We start from the raw sequence: 9,251 nt of genomic DNA on the forward strand, positions 1-9,251 counted from the left end.
TTTGTTGTGTCACTAATAGCTACAGCTGTTACTTAGGAGAGTGTTTGAAATCAGAACGACTATTTTTATTGATAGTGCCTCAGTGTTGCTCAGTTAAGTAATTAAGTAGATGCATGGGGGTTAAAGATGAATATACACACGTCTATTTTTTATTTGGAACAGGTGAGGAAAAGGAGTACGTAGAAGGGAGTCTAAATTTTATTTCAGCGGGACACAATTAATTAAGAAAGAAGGGGAACAGGTGTTGCTAGAAATTGTATTATATGCGCTTATACAATATATGTATAGGTTTTCGGCGCTCTAGAGATGGTAACACACACACACACATACACACACACACACACACACACACACACACACACACACGTGAATTGCTATTTAGTCATAGTTATCTTTTGTGTTAATTTCTTAGATGACAAGTAAATAATCGTTTTGTAAATTGTGATCAGCAGGAAAATATATATTGTTTATTTATTTAATTGCTTGTTTATTATTATTGCCGGAGTACAAACACTTCTAAAGTCAAATATTTTCCGTAGAGTATTGACATGTATAGTCCTTGTGAACCTGTGCACTAGGGGCTCTCAAACTTGAAAATATGTAACTTGAGGTTTAAGTGTGATGCGGGGCCATGCACTGATGCAAATATTAATACTTCTTTCTAACGCTGCTCGTCACGAAGCCTCGTCAGTACACACGAACTGCACTGCTAATTATTAATGATAAACACTAATTGCTCAGAAATGCACATGAGTTGCTTCGTCAATTAGCCATTGATTATAATTCAGAAATCCGCCACTAGACGGCAATCTAGGTGACTAAGCTAGTTCGCAGATTTACTTAGTTCGCGACGTTACCCATTCCATTAATACCTATCACATTTAGGCAATGGGATCACCTCTCTGACGGATAAGTCACAATGTAACAAAATTTTACTTTTGTCTTGTCCTTGGCCCCAAACCATGGGTCTCATGAAACAGTTTGTTACAGCTCTTGACAAAGAGTCTGCTGCCTTCAAATACTTTCAAAACTTCTTTCCTAAGCTTTCAGAGGCAAAGGTGAAAGCTGATATCTTCACTGGACCACAGGTAAGGAAAATTATGGAGTACTCAGAATTTCTACAGAAGCTCACAGAAAAGGAGAATGGGAGAGTTTCATTGCTGTAGTACAGGACTTTCTTGGCAACAACAAGGCTGATAACTATATGGAACTGGTTAAAGCTTCAATGAAAAGCTATGGTGAGACAGGCTGCAGAATGTCCTTGAAGGTCCGTATCCTAGATGCTCACCTCGGCAACTTTAAGGAGAATATGGGAGCATATTCAGAGAAACAAGGAGAGCGCTTCCACCAAGATATAGTGAACTTTGAACTGATATATCAGGGATCCTCCAATGAAAACATGTTGGGAGACTACATTTGGGGGCTCATACGTGAAAGTAATTTGTTATATTCACGCAAATGAAGAAAAACTTTATTTTTAATTAAAAAAATTAGTTTCATAAGTTTTGAAATAAATTTTTGTTATTTGGATTTTTTTTTTGTTTTCTGTCCAAAAATGGTAAAAATGGTGAAATTTAACTATTTTGGGGCAAAAATAATTCTAAAACCAACAAAACTAAAGTTTGACAGGAATAATGGACATTTTCTATTATTTTGCAATAAAAAAAGTTGGAAAGTAAAACTTGCTTGTCAAAGACTAAAATCGTGTTACATAGTGTAATTAATTAACTGCGAACTTCCTAGATTTCCACAGCAGATCGAAAGTTAAGACGTCATCACGCCAGCCTTAGTGGTGAGTGGTGGGGAGGTCAAGAATAGCAACACAAAGAGGACTACTGACTATTTATAGTTTACAAGAATGCACGCCCACCATCTTTTCATGAAGCACTGCTGAACACATTACCTCAACAATAAGAAATCGCTCTAATTATATGGTGGAGACGGTAACACAGCGATACTGAAGTGACAGGACCCTCAAGGTATACTACTCTTTACAAGTCTGGCTCAGGTGGAATTTAGTGGATCTCGACTTCAGCACTACACTATAAGACTACACAGGACGGAAGTTGCGGCAATTGATTCCGGCTCTGCGAGAACCACCACATCCACTACATCTTCACCACATCCCCTGGCTTACCCAGCGGAAGTAAATGGTCAGCGAACTCTACATCCTCACAACATCCTGCAGCTGTCGAGGGCTGGGGAGAGCAGTCACCTACTTAACTTAATTAATTCACGAACACTTTTATTTGTTATTTTTCAGAACCCTCACGAGAAAGTCAAACATCACAGGTTATGTCGGGACGAAATTTGTTTGTTCTTTGTCAGGACTTTCGTATGTGTTGTCAGATTAGTGTGTGTGTGTGTGTGTGTGTGTGTGTGTGTGTGTGTGTGTGTGTGTGTGTGTGTGTGTGTGTGTGTGTGTGTGTGTGCGTGTGTGTGTGTGTGTGTGTGATGTCTTTGTGATGGCTGCGTGCTACCTTTGTGGTATCCGTGTAGCGCCTTTGTAATTCCTCTTTAATGTACATGTAATACTCTTGATCTTCTAGCAACGCCTCGCTGCCTTGGTCCTCAGCCTCCTCTGGTGGTTAATACAAAGCCTTCATAACAGTATTTACGTTCACGAATGACCAACCAAATTAATAATAAACAAAATCAGAACTGTGCATGGATAATACACACACACACACACACACACACACACACACACACACACACACACACACACACACACACACACACACACACACACACATACGTATCTATGTACGCATATGATGGCGCAATTTTCCAATCATAATATGTTTGTAGTACATTATGTTACTTGAATATATTTTAAAAGTATGAGCCCTAAAATGGGTGCGATAATTCATTTCCCATTCTTTCCTCCTGAAAAATTCTCATTAACCAATTTGTTCGGCCCAAAAAAAAAAAAAAAAAAAAAAAAGTGGATCAACATTTTCCATTAATGAGAATCGAAAATAGATTAATCTAGTTATATTTCTAAATAAACTCTGCCATTCCTGAGGACAGGCCGCCAGTCGAGGGCGTGGAAGCACTTTTTCACCAGCAGGAGAGAATAATGGGCATTGCAATTACTGTCAGCTCTTTTCTCTCGTCTTTTTTAGTTTCACGTTGATATTCAACGTAATAGCAGATGCTGGACTGCACTGGTATTAACATCTCTACGTAAAGCATTGGAAACCGCTAATAGGCACCTTACATTATCGGTACATATTCATAATTATTATCTTTTTTACTTTCATTATTTATTTATTATTGTCGTTACATTATAAAAAATTAGTTATCTTATTATTGATGGTGGTAATGGAGGTAGTGTTAGGCTAGCAATCATACACAGCAAATGTGGATGTTGTGATGATGAAGATATGGGTTGTGACAAAGAGGTAAGAGGAAGCAACATGGGAGAGAGGTGGTGAGCTGCGGCTATTGGGGACATGTGGTCGGGTGGCAGGAAGAGACGTTGTTGTGTGTGTTGTATGAGTGTGTATGCTGGGGTGGTCCGGGATAGACACGCTGCGTTAAGAGAGAAAAGTGGAAAAAAGTCGTAGTCTTTAATTTGAATCATGCATGTTGATGATGGTAATGATGATTAGTTGTATGTAGCTTGGGCCCTCGTATCACGCAGTAATGTTACTGAAGTGTGAAGGACCAGAGCAAGCATGTAATTAGAGGTAAAAAAAAAAAAGTTCACTGCTCTCCATTACTTTTGCGCTACATCAACACTGTCATCTTTGTCAAAATGTGTGGGAAATTCGAAATACCACGCAGTTCCACTTAATGCAGATTGTGTTTTTGATCATATCCTATGAATTTTATTTTTTCTTGTTGATTAATTGTTTTATTGTCATCCCCCCACACATACGTATATTACAAATCCGTTGTGCTGGAGCTTCCTGACTGGCAGATTTCAACCAAATATTGTATAATTGTGAGCCTTTCTAATATCATTTAAACACACACACACACACACACACACACACACACACACACACACACACACACACACACACACACACACACACACACACACACACACACACACACACACACAAAAGCTTATTAGTGAACTTCGCCAGCTTACCACAACACACGAATCAAAATCTCATATATATATACAGCAAGGACGGAGTTGTGTCAAGCTCAGTCGCAGCAATTAATCCCCATAATAACGAGCAGCTGATGTAGGGAACTCCCAACACCCTATACGGTCTCGTTTCTATAAAGTCACGCATAAAATGAACGGCATTATGCTTGCCAAATAAAAAACGAAAACAAACCGGATAAAAGCGAGAAATAACATGATGAAAATATGATTCCACACCGAATGACGCCATAAATTACAACACATTTTGCGACCGCTCACCAATTCTTTGCTTTTATCACCTAATTCAGCCAGAGCAAAATCTTTCTGCTTGATGAACACTCGGCCAGCAAGAGGACGCTGAGGAAGAGCCGGGACGTAATTGGAAGGAGTAAAGGAAGGAAGAAATGATGAGGAGCAAGTGGAGAGAGAGAGAGAGAGGAGCAGGACGAGATTGCGGGAGGGAAAAGACGACGATGATATGCTGGAGAAAGGAAAGAAGGGGAGCAGGTAAACGTGATGGGACAAAGAGGGAGGAAGTGAACGGAGGGTAAGATAACGGTAATAATCAGAGGATGAGAAGAGGCGGAAGTAGTGAAGCAGGGGAATAAAGGAGGGAATCAAAGGCCACATGAAAGGAAGGACTGGACTGAAGATTAATATTAATTGCAAGTGTGACAGCGGAGACAAAGGGAATCTCACATTGTCAAGGAAAAGTCCAATGTGCTTTAACATGGCTGGTGTGAATTTTCCGTGATTTCCATAATTTTAATATTCCGTGGTAAGAAATGTCAGCCCCCAAGGATTCTCCCGGGAAGGCGCTGCGGCTCGGCTTGCTGTAATGACGCGCCGGAGAAAGGAAACGTGGAGATTTGCTGCTCATTTTGGTTACATTGCGCGATAATACTACTGTCATGGCTGCTGGGAAGGGCAACACTGTCTTTATATTCTGTGTAAGTCTTGTGTTTCCTTGTTTTTCTTCATATTTTTAGTGTTTTCTTTCTTTGTTATTCTTTGTGACGGTGTTCATTACATTCAGGTGTTCTTTGTCTTTTCTCTGTTCAATTTTGGTAAGGCGGGTTGTTTTGGTTTTTATTATTTTTCTTTCATTGTAAGCATCTTTTGCAAAGTTTCCTGTAAATATGTATTTATTCCTGTATTATTCTCTCTCTCTCTCTCTCTCTCTCTCTCTCTCTCTCTCTCTCTCTCTCTCTCTCTCTCTCTCTCTCTCTTTTCTTCTCATTGTCCTTGCATTGCAGTATTTCCTCCTCCTCCTCCTCCTCCTCGACCTCCTCCTCCTCCTCCTCCTCCTCCTCCTCCTCCTCCTCCTCCTCCTCCTCCTCCTCCTCCTCATTATCATGGAGTGTATTGTTGCCTCGAATCGCATTCTCCTAAAGCCTCATGGCGCGTGATTGGTGGTTTGCATGTGTGTGTGTGTGTGTGTGTGTGTGTGTGTGTGTGTGTGTGTGTGGGTTGAGTGAGGGATGAATATTTATCAGCTGTTTATGTGCATGAATATAATATATGGTATGAAAGATTTATGTATGTAACACTAACAAACACTAACACTTATTATTTCCATACTAGTCCATTGTCACACCAGTACTATTTCCCTTTTCTTTTTCCTTACCTCTTCTCCCTCCTTGCTTCCTTCCTTGCATACTCCTTCCTCTCATCCGTTCCCACACAGCTTCCCTCGTTCCTTCATCCCCACCCCCTCCTCCCTCACTCCATCTTCCCACCACACTGCTCCACCTCGTCCTCTTTTCCTTCCTCTCCGGGAAAATTAGACATCCCAATTTTGCCACCGCCACCGCTGCTTTGCATAAATCACCCCTCCGCTCCATCTTTTACGGCATACAAAATCAATTTATTGAAAAGAATCAAATCACTCCGCACGTGTGCCTTGGATAACTGTATAAATGTAGTTTACGGTTAAAATAAGACCGAAAGCCAAAGATTTAAGTATTACTACGAGGGAAAATATGAAGAGGCAGAAGCAGTTAAGTCAGTGTGGGGAGAGTGAGCGCTTCCTGTTAGCCGGCAGGACTACACGAGGCCTGAGGGACACACGGAGGCTTAGCTCGGCCCGTCATGCTCCGCCGCTCTAAAGTAAGCTGAGTGCATAAAACAGCGTTACTAACTTCTCTGAGAGCCTTCACCGCCAACACACTCCCTGGTATTAACTCCCTAAGTACTTAATGTATAAAATTTGGGCTCCACAAAGCGCTTTCCTCGCTGCCGCCACTTTAGGATGTCATAAAATGCAGCCGCCTTTCAAAAGCTCTGATGTCATTCTTTTCTTTTTTCGCAAGGTCATCTGCTTTGTAGGCCTCAGCGTGCAATGAGGGGACGATCATGATTTTTCCTACTAAGTTAGAATACTGAAATGGAGATACGTAACTAGCGAGAATGTTTTGGAGCAAGTGTGTCGCTGCAGTTTTATTTGTTTTGATCTGTTCAATATGTCCCTTTGACACAAAAATATCTGCAAGTAATGGTACGTACATATTGGTGATGCCTGCAGCAATTTCTCCTTGGCAAAAAAAGTTTCTTGGTATGATATAATTATGGCACTTGAAATTCATCCCTCCATGCATCTCTTGATCTGATAGAAGAGATTTGCAGACTGTAATTCCCAGCTTCTCCCTCTCTTTCACTTCCGCAACCTTCATATTCTGGCCGCGACATTTTCCTATTATTTTACAAGTACATTTTTTTTTTTCCAGTTGTCGAGAGTTTTGTGGTTGAAATCCTTTTCCGTGAAGTATTCGAAATCAAGCCTAGAACTTACCCTGTCATTAAACGCCAACCCATCGTTAGGGAACTCCAACCACTACTCAGTGTTAGAGCTTGTCCTTGATCACTGCCGCGTTGCCAGTCATTCGTCACACCGCCGCGGCAAATTGGAGCCTCAATTCGTTGATCAGATATGTAACTATTCCGGTTGACTGAAAATAGTGAGGAGAATTCTTTTCTAAGTTTGTGCCCTGATGCTTGGCATTACACACGCGCACACACACACACACACACACACACACACACACACACACACACACACACACACACACACACACACACACACACACACACACACACACACACACACACACACACACACACACACACACACACACACACACACACACACACACAGGTAAATAAAATATTTCAAGAACTTCTCTGCTTGTGATGGGAATAATTCAGCTTGTAGTGTGGCTAGATGCGTACTTTTTTTTCTGTAACTAGTGTTTTTCTTGTCGATTTATTTATTGATTAATTAATTAATTAATTATTATTATTATTACTATTATTATTATTATTATTATTACTATTATTATTATTATTATTATTGTTATTATTATCATGATTATTAATGAATGAATGAATGAATGAATGAATGAATTATTATTGTTATTATTATTGTTATTATTATTATTATATTTTAATTAATTAATTAATTTTTTTTAAGGACGGTGTCGTTATAAGGCCGTTATAATGCTCTTGAAACAAGGTTGAAATATAATCGAGAGTTGGTGGACAGCTTCCTGATTTTCAAAACTACGGAGTGTTCCATCCATCCATCTATGTATGTATGTGTGTATGTATATACGTATGTCTGTATCTATATTGTAAATATTCAGTGTTATTATCTATTATCCTTTCTCATCCCTTCATTTACATCTTTAGTTCTCATCTTTACTCTTCACGTCCTCATGAAGCTAACTATAAGGTGTGCCATTTCTCCCCGTAGGTTAGTACCATGACGTCTTCCTGGGCCTATGTCAAACTCTGGACATGGGCATAGCCGACTTCACCACCGGCGGAAACGAAAGTCGTGAGTGTTAATGTGTGCAGTGTTCTCGAGTATTCATTTCTATTGTATTTATGTAGTGTGTTGTTACTGGCTTTATATACTATGTTATATTCGATAACAACATTTGGCAACTCTGGGGTGTCTGGCACCCGTGCCGCTACCCATACCTGACCTGATCCCACCTCGTCTTTTGATTCTGGTGGTGGGGCCTTTCCTCCCTCCCGCCAATTCTTCTTTGTAGTTACATTTTAACAGATTTTGTTTGCAGTGCTACATGACTTTGTTTTTGTTTCAAAAATGTCTTCTTTATCGATACATCATTTAATCAGCTCTCGATACATGGCGTTTAGGGCAAAAAAATTTGCTCATGAATCTGAAATCAATAGAAGTGCACGTATTGAGATGAGAATTGCAGGTAGAATTAATGACTGCTACTTGGTTTTGTTAAAAATGAAGACGTTCGCTATTGATCTTCTCGCTGCTGTCTCAAAAGAGGATAATTAAAGTTTGTAGTCAGGATTGAAAATGTTCAAGTTAATTCAAATTCCAATGTGCTGGGATAGAAATGAAGTAGGTCATATAAGGTTATGCAAGAATAATGTATCTGCCTGCACATGAAGAGCGTTAATGTATATTTATATGAAGAGAAAATAGTTTATGGCTATGAAGATGTCGTGCAGCTGTGTAATGAACTCTTATGAAGTGGGTGACATTAATACTTGCCGCATTATTAAAACTGCACTGAATATAAATTAACAGTTGTTGAGAAAATTGTCAAGCAGTTGATGGCTAGTAGTGTCTGGTGGTGGTTGGTGGTGGTGGTGGTGGTGGTGGTGGTCCCTGTGGTGGTGGTAGTGGGGGACTTGGTGACGGTGTCGGTGGTATTGATGGTGGCAAAAACAAGGAGGTTAAATAAACCTCCTTGGATAAAGGTGATGGTGTTGTTGGTTCTCCTTGTTGTTGTTGCTGCTCCTTGTTGTTGCTGTTGTTGGTAGTAGTAGTGGTGATAATGATATTGGTGGTGGTGGTGACATTTGTAAAAGTAGTGTTGTAGTTTCTAAAAAAGTACAATCCTTGCAAAACGGACGGATGACATTCGAGAATAAGGTAGGCAGCGAAAAAAAAAAAATCGTGTTTTTGTAACATTAATTAAATGCTCTGGAGTAAGGGCCTTAGGCAACGCCAGCCCCTCAACAGTCTTTATCAATGGTGAAAGGATAAGGAAGAAACGTAAAAGGATTGGTGTCGGGAGCTTGAGACTCGTGATTCTCTCGGGAGGTGAAAAGGGGAATCTTTAAAAATGTCGATGGCTCTCCAGTGAAATTAGAT

The 9,251-nt window shown here is 40.1% G+C and overlaps 1 long non-coding RNA gene across 1 annotated transcript in view; it reads left to right on the top strand.

The window, feature by feature from the left end:
- Positions 1 to 7,944, top strand: part of LOC135108310 (uncharacterized) — a 47,584-nt gene extending 39,640 nt beyond the window's left edge. The window contains exons 2-3 of the long non-coding RNA XR_010272207.1: positions 7,578 to 7,694; positions 7,860 to 7,944. This is a non-coding gene — a long non-coding RNA (uncharacterized LOC135108310). The remainder of the gene's footprint in view (positions 1 to 7,577; positions 7,695 to 7,859) is intronic.
- Positions 7,945 to 9,251: the final 1,307 nt, after the last annotated feature.

This window comes from Scylla paramamosain, chromosome 17 (genome assembly GCF_035594125.1).
Source record: "Scylla paramamosain isolate STU-SP2022 chromosome 17, ASM3559412v1, whole genome shotgun sequence".
In the NCBI taxonomy this organism is placed as follows: Eukaryota; Metazoa; Arthropoda; class Malacostraca; order Decapoda; family Portunidae; genus Scylla; species Scylla paramamosain.